Source organism: Oncorhynchus masou, chromosome 29 (genome assembly GCF_036934945.1).
Source record: "Oncorhynchus masou masou isolate Uvic2021 chromosome 29, UVic_Omas_1.1, whole genome shotgun sequence".
Taxonomy (NCBI): domain Eukaryota; kingdom Metazoa; phylum Chordata; class Actinopteri; order Salmoniformes; family Salmonidae; genus Oncorhynchus; species Oncorhynchus masou.
This window is the reverse complement of record NC_088240.1, coordinates 71,538,673-71,556,100: the sequence shown is the minus strand read 5'-3', so window position 1 is coordinate 71,556,100 and position 17,428 is coordinate 71,538,673. Positions and strand designations below refer to the sequence as shown.

Genomic DNA, 17,428 nt, shown 5'->3' with positions numbered 1-17,428 from the left:
CCTCTGTCTGTCTATGGATAGCAGCACTATGTCACTGTAGTCAGCTACCTTAGAACCTCTGTCTGTCTATGGATAGCTGCTCTATGTCACTGTAGTCAGCTACCTTAGAACCTCTGTCTGTCTATAGATAGCTGCTCTATGTCACTGTAGTCAGCTACATTAGAACCTCTGTCTGTCTATGGATAGCTGCTCTATGTCACTGTAGTCAGCTACCTTAGAACCTCTGTCTGTCTATGGATAGCTGCTCTATGTCACTGTAGTCAGCTACACTAGAACCTCTGTCTGTCTATGGATAGCTGCTCTATGTCACTGTAGTCAGCTACACTAGAACCTCTGTCTGTCTATGGATAGCTGCTCTATGTCACTGTAGTCAGCTACCTTAGAACCTCTGTCTGTCTATGGATAGCTGCTCTATGTCACTGTAGTCAGCTACACTAGAACCTCTGTCTGTCTATGGATAGCTGCTCTATGTCACTGTAGTCAGCTACACTAGAACCTCTGTCTGTCTATGGATAGCAGCTCTATGTCACTGTAGTCAGCTACCTTAGAACCTCTGTCTGTCTATGGATAGCTGCTCTATGTCACTGTAGTCAGCTACACTAGAACCTCTGTCTGTCTATGGATAGCTGCTCTATGTCACTGTAGACAGCTACCTTAGAACCTCTGCCTGTCTATGGATAGCTGCTCTATGTCACTGTAGTCAGCTACACTAGAACCTCTGTCTGTCTATGGATAGCAGCTCTATGTCACTGTAGTCAGCTACCTTAGAACCTCTGTCTGTCTATGGATAGCAGCTCTATGTCACTGTAGTCAGCTACCTTAGAACCTCTGTCTGTCTATGGATAGCTGCTCTATGTCACTGTAGTCAGCTACACTAGAACCTCTGTCTGTCTATGGATAGCTGCTCTATGTCACTGTAGTCAGCTACACTAGAACCTCTGTCTGTCTATGGATAGCAGCTCTATGTCACTGTAGTCAGCTACCTTAGAACCTCTGTCTGTCTATGGATAGCTGCTCTATGTCACTGTAGTCAGCTACCTTAGAACCTCTGCCTGTCTATGGATAGCTGCTCTATGTCACTGTAGTCAGCTACCTTAGAACCTCTGTCTGTCTATGGATAGCTGCTCTATGTCACTATAGTCAGCTACACTAGAACCTCTGTCTGTCTATGGATAGCAGCTCTATGTCACTGTAGTCAGCTACCTTAGAACCTCTGTCTGTCTATGGATAGCTGCTCTATGTCACTGTAGTCAGCTACACTAGAACCTCTGTCTGTCTATGAATAGCTTACTTACCTACTCCTCGTTGCTCTCTAAGGAAAACAAGGCCACAACAGTCTATCTATATCAACACAATGTGACTGTGATAATCCAATGGAACATTAAAGTCCTTTGTCTGTTTGTTGACAGCATAATGTAGCTTTGGCCCACATCACAATAACCAACAGAAAAGACACATGAAAAAAGAAACAGATGGAAAAGGGAAAAATGTGGACCTCGATAATCCGCCATTGAGAAATACAAAGTACAACCATCTAAATATAGCCCCTACTGCTGACACTGGCACTGTAATACAGGTTCACAGTTTAGAATATTGTCTCTAAGCGACAGTAGTGAAATGATGCATCTGAAGTCAGACACACATCTAATAGTAAATGCTCTGCTATCTATGATAAACCCATTCACCAGACAGAGAACAGCCTCTTCCTGTCACTGAAACCTAAGCAGAGGAGAGAGAGAGAAAAAACAATTAGCCGAGAGGTCCCTGGGATCATAAGTAATAATTTGATTGAAATTAAGTGACAGGTTTAACAAGCAGGGATAATTTCACATTTTCTTTCTTCCTGGGGAAATCTGCCCTTTAATTGGGTTTGCAGGGCCTCATTGTTTGGCAAACAGTCCTAAAGCATACCGAGGCCCAGGCTGCCACTGTGTCTCATTATCCTCCACACAGTCTCAGTGTCACATTCCCCCATCTCCCACCATCTCTCCATCTGGCTATCCCTCTTTCTCTCTCTCCTTCTCACTCCCACCATCTCTCTGTCTGCCCCTCCATCGCTCTCTTGCTCTTTCTATTTCACTTTCTCTCTCTTCTCCTTTTCCATCCTCTCACAAGCTCACGCGCCCAAGCACACTGATGAATGTGTATTTTTCCCCTTCTTTGACTGTGATAGCACTACTAAGACTGCTACCTGGTATCTGTTGGTATTTGTTTCTGGGTTTGTGAGTTTTATTAAACAGGAAAAAGAAATCATTCAATTCTGGTCCACCATTACAGCCTGTTACCGCACACCAGAATCAGACACAATGGCTGTGTGAAGCGAACATGAAAAGCTCTTCCCCTCTCTCCCTCTATTCATCTTCCCCTCTCTCTCCCTCTTCCCCTGTCTCCCCTTCTATCCCTCTTCCCCTCTCTACCTCTCTCCCCTACTATCCCTCTTTCCCTCTTCCCCTCTCTCCCTCTCTCTCTTCCCCTCTCTCTCTCCCTCTCTCTCTCCTTCTCTCCCTCTTCCCCTCTCTCCCTCTATTCCTCTTCCCCTCTATTCATCTTCCCCTCTCTCCCTCTTCCCCTCTCCCCCTCTATTCCTCCATTACTGGATGCTATTCTGTCATACTAGAAAATGAAAAGTCCCTCCAATTTTCACTGCAAGATCATTTCCACAGAAAACATCTGTTGACAATGTCGCCTATTGAACCCATTCTCTCTATTACTGAGATGGTGATGGGTGGGCTGTTGATTGCTGTTAGTCTGTCAGGCAGGGTACTGTGCACACACACAGACACACACCCACACACAAACATAGACACACACTCCAGTGTACATGCACACTCTAGTGTACTGCAGCATGTCTGATATTCTCAGTGGCTCCATTGTGGGGAAATTGAAGCAGCAGTGTGTGGCTGCAGATGGCTGTTATTGTGAACCAGGGGGAAACTACTGCCACCATCATGGCTCCAGCCAGGACCCAGAATAATGGGGGAACTCAATGGAGTGTTAAATAGGAAATCATCTGTTTTCAGACACACATTTAATGCCTCTCACCCAGTCTTTCTCCCTCTCTTTCTTTGCCAACTTTCTCCCTTTCTTTTATTCTCTCTCTCTCTCTCTCTCTCACACACACACACACACACACACACTCCCTCTCTCTCTCTCTCTCTCTCTCTCTCTCTCCCCTCTCTCACACACACACACACACACACACACTCCCTCTCTCCCTCTCTCTCTCTCACACACTCCCTCTCTCTCTCACTCACTCACTCACTCACTCACAACCTCAATGTTGTTGTTGAGGGCCCTAGGTTATCTAATCTAGCATGGGCAGCCTTTCCACTGCGTGTTCACAATAGGGCCATTTGGGCTTGTAATGTGGGTCTGTGCTCCCTCTCACTACCCTCTTCCAGACGACAAGTACCTCCCCCAGCAGGGTTTCTCCATTAGGAACCTGATAGTCTCACCCTACCTAGTGCACACACACACACACACACACACACACACACACACACACACACACACACACACACACACACACACACACACACACACACACACACACACACACACACACACACACACACACACACACACACACACACACACACACACACACACACACACACACACACACACACACACACACAGGCACACACATACCGGCACACACATACAGGCACCAGATTATCTAGTCCATTTTTTCTTCTCCTTAATGGCCAAACTCATGAGGAGAGTCATCAGGCTTTATGACTATAAAACAGGGAGCAGGGAAACTGATTGAAAAAGCAGAGTTTTGTGATAGTTAGGGTAAAAGTAATTAGCCAGGGGGGAGCAGAATTACCCCAGGACTGACAGGATTATTTGTCCTCTCAGGGGAGTTCTTTGATCCTCCCTACGGTCTTCCTATGGCTTGTTTTGTCTTGAGATGAACAGTGTGTGGTGGACAAATATCATAGAAACACAACTGTGTCTCTCTTGACTGCACAGAGATCCAGGAATTACTCATAGATGAAGCTCATAAAAACCTCCAAGCAGCAGTTGTTGTATTATTAGCTGTGCCCACAAATAGATGTAAGATGTTGTTGGCTGTTGGTCAAAAACACATTACATCACACAGCTGCTAATTTTAGCTCCTCTCTTAAGGCCCTTTCTGAAAATAACAAAATCTATAATTTTATACTCCACTTCTCTCACTTCTTTGCTCTCCTGTAATCCACACTGAACAGCTCTCACATCTCACACCGAACTAGAAACTTGTCTCCCAGAGGTTGCAGCAATGTGCGCAGGCGCACACACACACACACACACACACACACACACACACACACACACACACACACACACACACACACACACACACACACACACACACACACACACACACACACACACACACACACACACACACACACACACACACACACACACAGAGTCTAGCAGATCACCGTCGCCTGCCATCAGGTTGCTACCATGAGGATTCGCCGCAGGCTGAGCAAAACCTTTTCCCTTCACTGCACTGTCACACTCCCACTGGAGGAGGAGTCTAAAAGCAGCAGCAACTGGAAGAAAAAGGAAGAAAAACGGTTTGTTCCTTTCTAAGATTTATTTAAGAGGTAAGCTTTGGTTTTTATACCTTCAGGTACTTTGACTGTAGCTGAGTGAGTTTTGCTTTCATGTTCTGTGAAAATCCCATCTTGTAAGAAGAGTCTCAAGATCAAGCTGCTTCACATTCTTGCTGTCTGTCTGTTTTATTGTCTCTCTTCATTTCTGCTAGAGCCCCCTTCTCCATTCTTATCCCCACCCCAGTACAGACAGGACCCACGGGGCAGATTGGACACCTGGTCCTATTCATTAGGACACACTGTCGCAAAACATTTTGAAACGGAAAACAAAAACAAGAGTTTCTGATTGGATCTGTTCTGGTGATCCTTCCCCGTTTTAGTCCGTTTTCTTCCATTTGGTGCCTAATAAATATGATCCTGGAATGTGACTAATTAGTTAACCTGCCTAATTGATTTTCTCTCTTTAATAAGAGGACACTGACTGCAAGGAGGGAGCACTGGGGCCATTTCATTAACTCTGAACTCTGACCCTTAAATGACCCCATCCCTTATTTGACCCTCAGGACAATATGACAGGACCATTATACATTATGTTTAAGAAATATACAAATGTGGGGTCATCCAAGACTACATGACCCTTCAAAATGTAACCAACTTGTCACGCACTGGCCATAGAGAGGCTTTTATTCTCTATTTTGGTTAGGCCAGGGTGTGACTAGGGTGGGCATTCTATGTTCAGTTTCTATGTTTTGTATTTCTTTGTTGTTTGGCCAGGTGTGGTTCTCAATCAGAGGCAGCTGTCTATCGTTGTCTCTACTTAGGTAGCTTTTCCCACATGGGTTTTGTGGGTGGTTGTTTTCTGCTTTGTGTGTCTGCACCAGATAGAACTGTTTCATTTGTGATGCTTTGTTCATTTTTGTTCTAGTGTTGGGTTATAATAAAAATCATAGACACGTACCACGCTGCACCTTGGTCCTCACCTTCTTCCACCAACAGCCGTTACACAGCTGTTGTATTGGACAGGTCATCTGCTTGGCCACAGTCCATAGAGTGGTGTTATTATCGAAGTGAACTTTCATTTACATAACAGATGTCGAATAGACAGTCTATTCTAAACCTCCAGCTCTTGTGAGTCAGTCATTGTGAGCCGAACAGTGAATTGCGACGCTTCTTTACACATTCTTGGTATTATTGCCAGAATAAATGTGAATTGGATAATATCCATCGCAAAGCTCGGACTGTGGTATTGTCTTTTCTTATTGAATTTTGCATGATGTTTATCATGGTGGCTCATCACCCGATCCTGTATTCTAACGACTGTGACCTTGTGTTGAATATATTTCATTCATACAACTAAGAAAATGTCCTCCAGGCCCTGCCTATAATCCTGGAAGTAAGGGATTGAATAGAATAATAATTTCTCTGCTCCATAACACCTACAGAAGCCCTGTGAGCAGCTGTCTGATGAGAGGTAAGAAAAGACTCAAAGTGAGGCCATGCCATCAGATTTCCTTTGGCTGTCTTGATGTCTTTTTGTTTTGAAGAGGAGGAAGGTAGCCCAGAGGCCTTGTTTTTGAGCTCTCTTTGTACGTGCATGTGTGTTTATGTGCATGTGTGTTTATGTGCATGTGTGTTTATGTGCATGTGTGTTTATGTGCATGTGTGTTTATGTGCATGTGTGTTTATGTGCATGTGTGTTTATGTGCATGTGTGTTTATGTGCATGTGTGTTTATGTACATGTGTGTTTATGTGCATGTGTGTTTATGTGCATGTGTGTTTATGTGCATGTGTGTTTATGTGCATGTGTGTTTATGTGCATGTGTGTTTATGTGCATGTGTGTGTGTACATGTCTGAGCAGCTGCAGGTTTATACCTGACTCACCCGTGGCTCACAGCAACATTACATCCCTGAACAACAAAACACTGCATCATGTGTAATACTGAGAGAACGTTGTGGGTACTGACGAGAGTTGCCACTTGAACGTGTATTATTGTGTGAGAAGTAGATTAGTTTGATATCAAAATCTGTGTTATCTATATAGCTCATTATTACCATAAACCCTGTGTGAGTTACAACTGTTCAGATTAGGTGAGTGAGATGAGTCCTGACAGTCCAGTGCAGTAAAGTGGGTGCCACAATCATAGTGTGGGTGTAGTGAGATGTTGAGGTCCATTACATTACTACAGTGATAAAGAGATTGGGGTTTAGCCTCCCTTCTCCAACCCAGTGGACTTGACATATAGCCAACCCCATGGGACCGCCCCCTATCCTTCACCCCCCCCCCTCCCCTCTCTTCCCCTTCCACCCCCTCTCACCCCCCTCCTCCCTCATGCGTACCATTTGATCTCAACTCTCAGGAACATAAATTAGGTTTTAAGTCTTTAAGAGGAGCTATTCCAATTATAAAGAGCCCCACTCCGTCAGGCATACAAATGCTGCCCAGGCCAGCCTTGAATAGGGTCTGCTGCAGACTACAGACATGAAGCCTCAGAGCAGAGATCTATACTGTGTGTGTGTGTGTGTGTGTGTGTGTGTGTGTGTGTGTGTGTGTGTGTGTGTGTGTGTGTGTGTGTGTGTGTGTGTGTGTGTGTGTGTGTGTGTGTGTGTGTGTGTGTGTGTGTGTGTGTGTGTGTGTGTGTGTGTGTGTGTGTGTGTGCGTGCGTGTGTGCGTGCGTGTGCAGAACCAGAGTGCTTAACTAGCAGAATCCAGCGCGGTGTGACTAAGACACAGCACCAGGAGAAATAATAGCCTTAAACACTCAACTGAATCTGGTGGTTTCCCCAGCAACGATAGATAATGAGCAAAAAGAGGAATCTGCTCCAAGTGCTCTCTGAGCGGAGCTACAGTTTAATATGTATGTTTATAATGAGCATCGGTTATACAGGATGTGACTAAAATATATGTGAAATGATACAAGCAGCAATTTCAGTGTAATGTTTAAATACCAAACATGGAATGTGAACATGTTTGAAATTTGAATAACCTCTGAGATGATAGGCATACGACATGTCTTGTTGTTTACAATGACCTTCAACAAAGGTTAGTATATACACTGTCGAGATGAAAGTCAAAGCAAATGGAATAGTATTCAAGACCACTGAGCTGGCTTTGAGTGCATCATTGAGGTCGTTCTGCAGAGGAGGAAAGGTGAATCCCTTTACCTGCCACTGTCTCTCTCTGTTATAAAGCTGTGCCCTGTTATGACGCTGGCTGTAGCCTTGAGCTATACTTGAAGAGTTTCTTTGCAAAACTCTACATATACATTTTCAGAAATGTTGGTAAATTAGCTTTTATCGATTAAAGAACTTATGAAAGAGATTGGTGTGTTTTTTCACTATCGTGGCATGGGGTTTTTCAATGACCGATATATATTTGTTTGAAACCTATCACTTGATGGGTTCATTTCAGAGAGAAAAATAACGTATTTTTGCAAAACGCTATATATCCGCTCAGAGAAATAACAAGTACTGCTACAGTAGGCTTTACACAGTCACATGTAAGAAATAGCTACATTTTTATAAAGAACTGTACAAATGACACATTTGTAACATCAATGTAATAAAAAATAAAAAAGAATCAATACATGAGATCTATATCTTCATTAAATAGTATCCGCAAAACACCAGTCTCAATGTCAACAGTGAAGAGGCGACTCCGGGATGCTGGCCTTCTAGGCAGAGTTGCAAAGAAAAAGCCACATCTCAGACTGGCCAATAAAACGAAAAGATTAAGATGGACAAAAGAACACAGACACTGGACAGAGGAACTCTGCCTAGAAGGCCAGTCTCCCGGAGTTGCCTCTTCACTGTTGACGTTGAGACTGGGGTTTTGCAGGTACTATTTAATGAAGCTGCCAGTTGAGGACTTGTGAGGCGTCTGTTTCTCAAACTAGACACTCTGATGTACTTGTCCTCTTGCTCAGTTCCCACTCCTCACACGCCTCCCACTCCTCTTTCTATTCTGGTTAGTGCCAGTTTGTGCTGTTCTGTGAAGGTAATAGTACACAGCGTTGTACAAGATCCTCAGTTTCTTGGAAATGCATCGCATGGAATAGCCTTAATTTCTCAGAACAACAATAGACTGACGAGTTTCAGAAGAAAGTTCTTTGTTTCCGGCCATTTTGAGCCTGTAATCGAACCCACAAATACTGATGCTCAACTAGTCTAAAGAAGGCCAGTTTTATTGCTTCTTTAATCAGGACAACAGTTTTCAGCTGTGCTAACATAATTGCAAAATGGTTTTCTAATGATCAATTAGCCTTTTAAAATGATAAACTTGGATTAGCTAACACAACGTGCCATTGGAACACAGGAGTGATGGTTGCTGATAATGGGCCTCTGTACACCTATGTAGATATTCCATAAAGAAATAGTAATTTACAACATTAACAATGTCTACACTGTATTTCTGATCAATTTGATGTTATTTTAATGGGCAAAAAATAGCTTTTCTTACTAAAACAAGGACATTTCTAAGTGACCCCAAACTTTCATTTAGCAGATGCTCTTATCCAGACGACTTTGATCTTAAGATAGCTAGGTGAGACCACCTATCACAGTCAAATATACAGGATACAAACATTCCAAACATTCGGAAAAAAAACACATTTTAATACACATCTAAAATCTATGAATAAAATATCTGTGAACATAAATATTTTACTTACATGACTTTAGCCATAAGTAATAATTTCTGATGAAAAAACACAAACGTCAATCGTTCCTTTTCTCCAGCGTTCCTTTCACCCATCTTCTGACTTTCTTTCTCTCTCTCGCTATCTCTCTTACTTTCTCTGTGTATAGACAAGTTATTGTTATTCACTGTGTATTTATCCCTTGTTTTATATATTTTTTTTTACTTTTCTATACCATTTCTATATATATAAATATATATCTTCTTCCCTGTCCCTCTTTCTCTCTCCCTCTCCCTCTATCTTTCCTCTTTTCCTTCTCTCTCTCTCTCTTTTCCGTAACCCGCCTCTCTCCGAGCACTCGTCAGTGTTGGATCTACAGTAACTCTGGCAGGCGGAGGGAGGAAGGAACTTCAGGATAGAGATCTGCCACTGTCACTGTGTTTAATCAGGGTGGGTAGCCAGAGCAGCACATGGCTGGGAGCAGTGCACTGTGGGTAACTGATCTAATGATGGCTCGTGACGCTGACTGGAGTTGAGCCGGGCTGAGACCGTCAGCTCATTACAGATGCAACGTCACTCCCAGAAATACTCAAAAGACAAAGAAATATTGAAAAAGAGAAGGATGATGAGAAAATGACAGGGAGGATGAAAAAAGGAGAGGGAGGATGAGGAAAGGAGTGGGAGGATGAGGAAAGGTGGAGGGGTGAGGAAATGAGAGGGAAGATAAGGATGATGAAATGAGAGGGAGGATGTGGAAAGGAGAGGGATGATAAGGAAAGGAGAGGAAGGATGAGGAAAGGTGAGGGAATGAGAGGGAGGATGAGGAAAGGAGAGAGAGGATCAGGAAAGAATAGGGAGGATGAGGAAAGGAGAGGGAGGATGAGGAAAGGAGAGGGAGGATGAGGAAAGGAAGGGGAAGATGAGGATGAGGAAATGAGAGGTAGGATGAGGAAATGAGCGGGAGGATGAGGAAAGGATAGGGAGGATGTGAAGGATGAGGAAAGGAGAGGAAGGAATGAGGAAAGGAGAGGAGGGAATGAGGATGAGGAAAGGAGAGGGAAGATGAGGATGAGGAAAGGAGGGGAAGGATGAGGAAAGGAGGGGAAGGATGAGGAAAGGAGAGGGAAGATGAGGATGAGGAAAGGAGGGGAAGGATGAGGAAAGGAGAGGGAAGATGAGGATGAGGAAAGGAGTGGGAGGATGAGGAAAGGAGGGGGGTATGAGGAAAGGAGAGGAAGGATGAGGAAAGGAGAATGAGGATGAGGAAAGGAGAGAGAGGATGAGGAAAGGAGTGGGAGTATTAGTAAAGGAAAGGAGGGGAGGGGAAGGATCCTTGAGACAATTGAGACATGGATTGTGTATGTGTGCCATTGAGAGGGTGAATGGGGAGGACAAAAGATTTAACCTCTTGATGCAAGGGTGCAATATTTTGATGTTCAGATAAAAAAACGTTCCCAAAGTAAACTGCCTATTTCTCAGGCCCTGAAGCTAGAATATGCATATAATTGGCAGATTAGGATAGAAAACACTCTTAAGTTTTCAAAACTGTCAAAAATATTGTCTGTGATTATAACAGAACTGATATTGTAGGCGAAAACCTGAGGAAAATCCAACCAGGAAGTGCTGTTTTTCTGAAACTACTGTTCCATTGCATGCCTATCCTCCATTTAAAGGGATATCAACCAGATTCCTTTCCCTATGGCTTCCACAGGGTGTGAACAATTTTTAGACATAGTTTCAGGCTTTTATTCTAAAAAAAATTCTGAGAATGATCACATCGCGTCAGTGGATATCTAGGTGTCCCCAGATTTGTGCATGCGTGAGAAACCTTTTCTCTCTCTCTCTCCTATTGAAAAGGCTACCGTCCGGTTGAAATATTATCGATTATTTATTGTAAAAACAACCTGAGGATTGATTGTAAAAAAACGTTTGACATGTTTCTACGAACTTTACGGATACTATTTGGAATTTTCGTCTACCTGTCGTGAACTGAACAAGCCTGTGGATTACTAAACAAAACGCGCCAACCAAATGGAGGTTTTTGGATATAAAGAGAATCTTTATGGAACAAAACAAACATTTATTGTGTGGGAGTCTCCTGGGTGTTGGAATCTCCTTATTGTGTGGGAGTCTCGTGAGTGCAAACATACGAAGATCATCAAAGGTAAGCGATTAATTTTATTGCTTTTCTGACCAATCTACTTTGCTGCTAGCTGTTTGTAATGTTTTGTCTGCTGAAAGTTGTCCTCACATAATTGCATGGTTTGCTTTCACCGTAAAGCTTTTTTGAAATCTGACACGCCAGGTGGATTAACAACAAGCTAAACTGTGTTTAGGTATATTGCACTTGTGATTTCATGAAATTTAAATATTTTTAGTAATTTAAGTTGAATTTGGCGCTCTACCGGATATTGACGAAAATGATCCCGCTAAAGGGATCGGTGTGCCAAAAAGTGCCTTTGAACGGTGTATGGTAGTTGGTGCTAGATGCACCTGTTTAAGTGTGTCAAGAACTTCAACGCTGCTCAGTTTCCCAAGTGCATCAAGAATGGTCCATGCCCCGATGAATTGAGGCTGTTCTGAGGGCAAAAGGTGGTGCAACTCAATATTAAGAAAGTGTTCCTAATGTTGTCTACACTCAGTGTATGGAGGGGGATTATAAGAGATAGATATAGAGTCAGATCCTCAACATGGAGATATTTCACATGGATCAGACTGAGAGTAGAAGCTTGATAGTGGGAGAGAGTAACATGGCTCATAGCTCTCAGGGGAACAGTGGGATGATATGTGGAGCTGGCAGCAGTCCCTGGAGGAGAGGAGACCTAGTCAGTTGTGTGTGTCTTTCACATTTAACCCAACCCCTCTGAATCAGAGAAGTGCGGGGGGCTGCCTTAATCCGCTGTCAGGGGTTTACTGCCTTGCTCAAGGGCAGAACGGTTACTGGCCCAATGCTCTTAACCACTAGGCTTCCTGTCGTCCCTGACAGAGAGGAGAGAGAAACAGGAGAGGGGATAGAGGAGATGAGAGGAGAGGGGTGGATGGAGGAGAGGGTGATGGTGGAAAGGAGAAGGGGGATCGAGGAGAGGAGAAGGGGATCTTAGAGTGGGGGGATGGGGTATTGGGGGATGACGACATGCCAGCCCTTTTTCCAAAATCTAGATTATCACTCCGTTTCCGCAGTAACCCCTCTCCAGGGTCACCTATCTATGCTGGTACCTGGAAGTGATACCGTGGGGCACATAGTTATTAATGCAGCCCTGTGTGTCTGTGTACACTGCATGTGACACCGGCTACGCTACCACACAAATACACACACACACACACACACACACACACACACACACACACACACACACACACACACACACACACACACACACACACACATACATACACACACACCATCAGCATGCTACAGACAGCCAAGACAGTGCCAACAACAAATGACAGCAGCTCATCCAGAACACAAAATGGACACACATACTCTGTATTTATAGCTCTACGTTTTAACTGAGCTATAGTCTGCTTCCACTGATTGGACTAAAGAATAGGATTTCTATCCAATTAGATTCAAGATGTTTCAATAAATGTTGTGGTATAATATATTAAAATTTTGTCAAACGGTAATCCAATAGGAAGACCTAAAACCACACAGTGTGTTCTTTGCAGAGGTATTGAATGGGATAAAGGATGAGACTGGCCTAGCTTTGGGTCATCTCAGTGGCAGTAGAGGCTCTGGCCTTGGGATAAGAGGGGGGGGCACTGCTTGTCCCTGCCAGCTACCACACATGCCAACCAGCTGACCGAATAATGCCCACGCATACTCCACTTCCAAATTCCTCTCCCCGCATGTGGACAGATGCAGCGCCAAATCCCAAATCCAAGACCCTAAGCCACAAACAGAGCGAGCTGGCCTGAAATACAGAGAGAGGCAGACGGCCACAGCTTAGATAGAGGAGCTTCATCTGTGGGGTGCAGAAATGGGGTTCAAATGGGGTTCATCACAAAACCATGACTGAAGAGGATGCCAATATCTGGTAAAGAAATATCGCTCCCTCCCATATAAACTCAGCAAAAACAATGTCCCTTTTCAGGACCCTGTCTTTCAAAGATCATTTGTAAAAATTCAAATAACTTCACAGATCTTCATTGTAAAGGATTTAAACACGGTTACCCATGATTGTTCAATGAACCATAAGCAATTAATGAACATGCACCTTTGGAACTGTCATTAAGACACTAACAGTTTACAGATGGTAGGCAATTATGGTCACAGTTATGAAAACTTGAGACACTAAAGAGACCTTTCTACTGACTCTGAAAAACACCAAAAGAAAGATGCCCAGTGTCCCTGCTCATCTGCGTGAACGTGCTTTAGGCATGCTGCAAGGAGGCACTGCAGATGTGGCCAGGGCAATAAATTGCAATGTCCGTACTGTGAGACGCCTAATACAGCGCTACAGGGAGACAGGACAGACAACTGATCGTCCTCACAGTGGCAGACCAAGTGTAACAACACCTGCACAGGATCGGTACATCCGAACATCACACCTGTGGGACAGGTACAGGATGGCAACAACAACTGCATGAGTTACACCAGGAAAGCATAATCCTTCCATCAGTGCTCAGACTGTCCGCAATAGGCTGAGAGAGGCTGGACTGAGGGCTTGTAGTCCTGTTGTAAGGAAGGTCCTCACCAGACATCAATGGCAACAACGTCGCCTATGTGCTCAAACCACCGTTGCAGGACCAGACAGAACTGGCAAAAAGTGCTCTTCACTGACGAGTCGCAGTTTTGTCTCACCAGGGATGATGGTCAGATTCGCGTTTATCGTCGAAGGAATGAGAGTTATACAGAGGCCTGTACTCTGGAGCGGGATCGATTTGGAGGTGGAGGGTCTGTCATGGTCTGGGGCGGTGTGTCACAGCATCATCGGACTGAGCTTGTTGTCATTGCAGGCAATCTGAACGCTGTGTGTTACAGGGAAGACATCCTCCTCCCTCATGTGGTACCATTCCTGCAGGCTCATCCTGACATGACCCTCCAGCATGACAATGGCACCAGCCATACTACTCGTTCTGTGCATGATTTCCTGCAAGACAGGAATATCAGGGTTCTGCCATGGCCAGCGAAGAGCCCGGATCTCAATCCCCTTGAGCACGTCTGGGACCTGTTGGATCGGAGGGTGAGGGCTAGGGCCATTCTCCCCATAAATGTCAGTAAACCTGCAGGTGCCTTAGTGGAAGAGTGGGGTAACATCTCACAGCAAGAATTTGCAAATCTGGTGCAGTCCATGAGGAGGAGATGCACTGCAGTACTTAATGCAGCTGGTGGCCACACCAGATACTGACTGTTACTTTTGATTTTGAACACAATATTACATTTCTGTTAGTCACATGTCTGTGGAACTTGTTCAGTTTATGGCTCAGTTGTTGAATCTTGTTATGTTCATACACATATTTACACATATTAAGTTTACAGATAGAGCGATGGCAACACATGTCCCGTTAGAATGATGCCATCTGTCGGAAAATATTGGGGCCTGACCCTGCTGGCCAGTTCTGTCCAGGGCTGTTCAGGGCTTGTCCAGCAGCCTGTTAGCTGGCTAGGGTCACCTCCCCCTCTCCGGCAGGCAGCAGCCATGTTCTCCGCCCCTTGCTGCCACTCAGGGAGATCACCCAGGAGACGCCATGGTGACGGCATGATGGACAGGTCGATCAGGAGAAGGCGCTGAGCCGAGGGGACAGCTAAGAGAGCACATAATAATTCATCTCTCAATCTCTCCTCACTATTCTCTCTCTCTCTCTCTCTCTCTCTCTCCCCCTCCCTCCCTCTCCCCCTCCCTCCCTCTCTTTCTCCCTCTCCTCCGTTCTCTCAATCTTTCCCCTACTCCATTCAACCGGTCTCTTTCTCTTTGTCTCGATACTCTCTCTATGTCTGTTTCATTCTTCACATCTGGAAGAGTTTCTGCCAGTCTTACAGTCTGCTATATGATGTATGTGGCTGTTTGAGTGATGGTTGGGTAATGTGATTCCACATGTGTGTTTGACTGCTGTTATTGAGAAGTATTTCCCATGGCCGGACATGTAATGATAGCCTAGCTGCAAATCACAAAATGGCAAACCACCCAGTAGCACAGATGTGTCCATTTGAATTTGGCCTGGATCAATGTCTATCGTTCTTCATGGGAAAGTATTGGTATGATTACAGATGGTGTGGTCGCTAGGTTTCCATTATATGAACACCATTTTATCCTCAAATTCCTGACATAAACAAAGCAGCGGACAACAACATTCAAATCATGGGGTTAGGTATCTGCCCTGACCCAAAGAGAGAGCTGGTTAAAAAGCAATGCCTCCCCTCTCCAACTCAAGACAGGGAGATAAATTGTAGGATGTATGGTCATGCCTGCGAGTTTTGGGAATCTCCTTGAGATTAGCCTAGCCGCCTCAGAGTGAAACAGACAGAAGCTAAAGCAATTAGCAAGCAGGAGGAATTATGCTAATGAGCCTGTAGGGCTTGTTAGGTCATTTTCATTATGTGTGTTAAGCCGTGACAGGGCAGGACTTCACCAAAGGAAGATTAATTGTAGCATAAAGAAATGAGGTGCAGAATTAAGCTTTATTATTCAGCATTGCAGCACACAAATACATCTAGAAAAAAAGAGATGGAAAAAAAAACCATCCTGGGGTTTAATCATTATCCTCTTTGGCACTGGGGTTTGTTTCTGAGGTTTTACAGGCGACAGGAATCTTTCGTGAGTCACAGCCAAATAAGGCAGGCACCGAGATCAATTTAAGCCGAAATAACAAGGCTGTAGCCAAGCTAGGTGGGAGAGGACCACCTCTCTCTAATCTCTCAGAGTGCTCTGTTCTGCAGATCAAACAGTAGGAGATGAACAGGGATTAAATCACACAGAAAAGTCACATCTAAAGTGTTTAAAGTTGTTTTAACAAACCTGGTGCTTGGACCAGGATTTGTCTACCTCTTCACACCTTTTTGCTGGATATGATTGCCTGTTCTCCATCTACTCTCCATTCTTTCCAACATAATTAGTAGAAGAAAAAAAAGATCCCATCCACACACAAACGCACACACACACACACACACACACACACACACACACACACACACACACACACACACACACACACACACACACACACAAAGGAACACACAACATTTCCATAGTGTTTCAAACAATAAACTTTGAAAGCAGTGGGCCCCAAAAAAGAGCTGTATAAAAATAGCTGAGTCTTTGTATTGGTCTGGGTGTAATCTGTCACGATCGCCAGTCCATAAATTACATCAGCGATTCAGTACTTAAGGACACAAGACTGTAAATACAGCTCACAAATGAAGCCGTTAATCAAACGTTTACGGAACCTTTCGCCATGTCAATATGCATTAGCTGCTGACTGATTGCCATTTATCTAATGAATCAATCCCCGCCTTCCAACTACGCCATTAATTCCCTGATGAGCGGGGTCAGAGCACAGTACCTCCCCTGGAATAAATCTTCTGATGCCTCTGATCCAAAAACAACAGTCTTATGAAGTAAGACTCATCCAGCCTTATAGACTACATAAGGAACAGATGGGAACACAAACAGCTGATAGAGGGCTTTGCAGTTGTCCTTGCCACTACATATAGTCTATTGATCTGAGAGAGCTAATTTATGTACATGTGTGTGGAGGGCGAAGCACCAAGTCAGTTGATTCCTTAGGTTTCAATTGACTATATGTCAGAGAAATACATCAACTGCCACCAGTCTATTGGAGGCCTCCAGAGAGAAGCATCACCAACTGACCCACTAATCCAACAGAAGACTGTTACAAAGAGGCAAACAGGTCAGTACAACCCTGGAACTAACTCCTCAGCAAGGTCCCTTGAACCTTAAAGGAAGCTCTCTATCCTCCAGTGGCAAGCCACAGCTATCAACCCCCAGCCAGCATCCGCTTTCCTCCAACTGGAATATGACACTTTTAGCACCTTATCAGTTGTGTTGGAATGAATCTGGAACCCTAATTCCAGTCATCTCTCTCCCTTTCTCTCCATCTCTCTCACGCTCGCTCTCTCACCCTCCCCGTCCTCCCTCTCTCCTTGTCTCTGGTGAGTTCATATTTTGGCAGTGCTTCCAGATAAGAGAGAGTAGCGGTGTAGCAGGACTGCTGCAGAACAGTCATTACTGGCTGTGTGCTGTTATCAGAGAGAGGTTGGATCCATGCAACAGGAGTC

The 17,428-nt window shown here is 44.4% G+C and overlaps 1 protein-coding gene across 3 annotated transcripts in view; it reads right to left on the bottom strand.

The window, feature by feature from the left end:
- The window catches only part of LOC135520429 (glutamate receptor ionotropic, kainate 2), a 237,227-nt gene that overhangs the window by 115,001 nt on the left and 104,798 nt on the right, over positions 1 to 17,428 (bottom strand). The gene's annotated exons all lie outside the window — the stretch shown is intronic.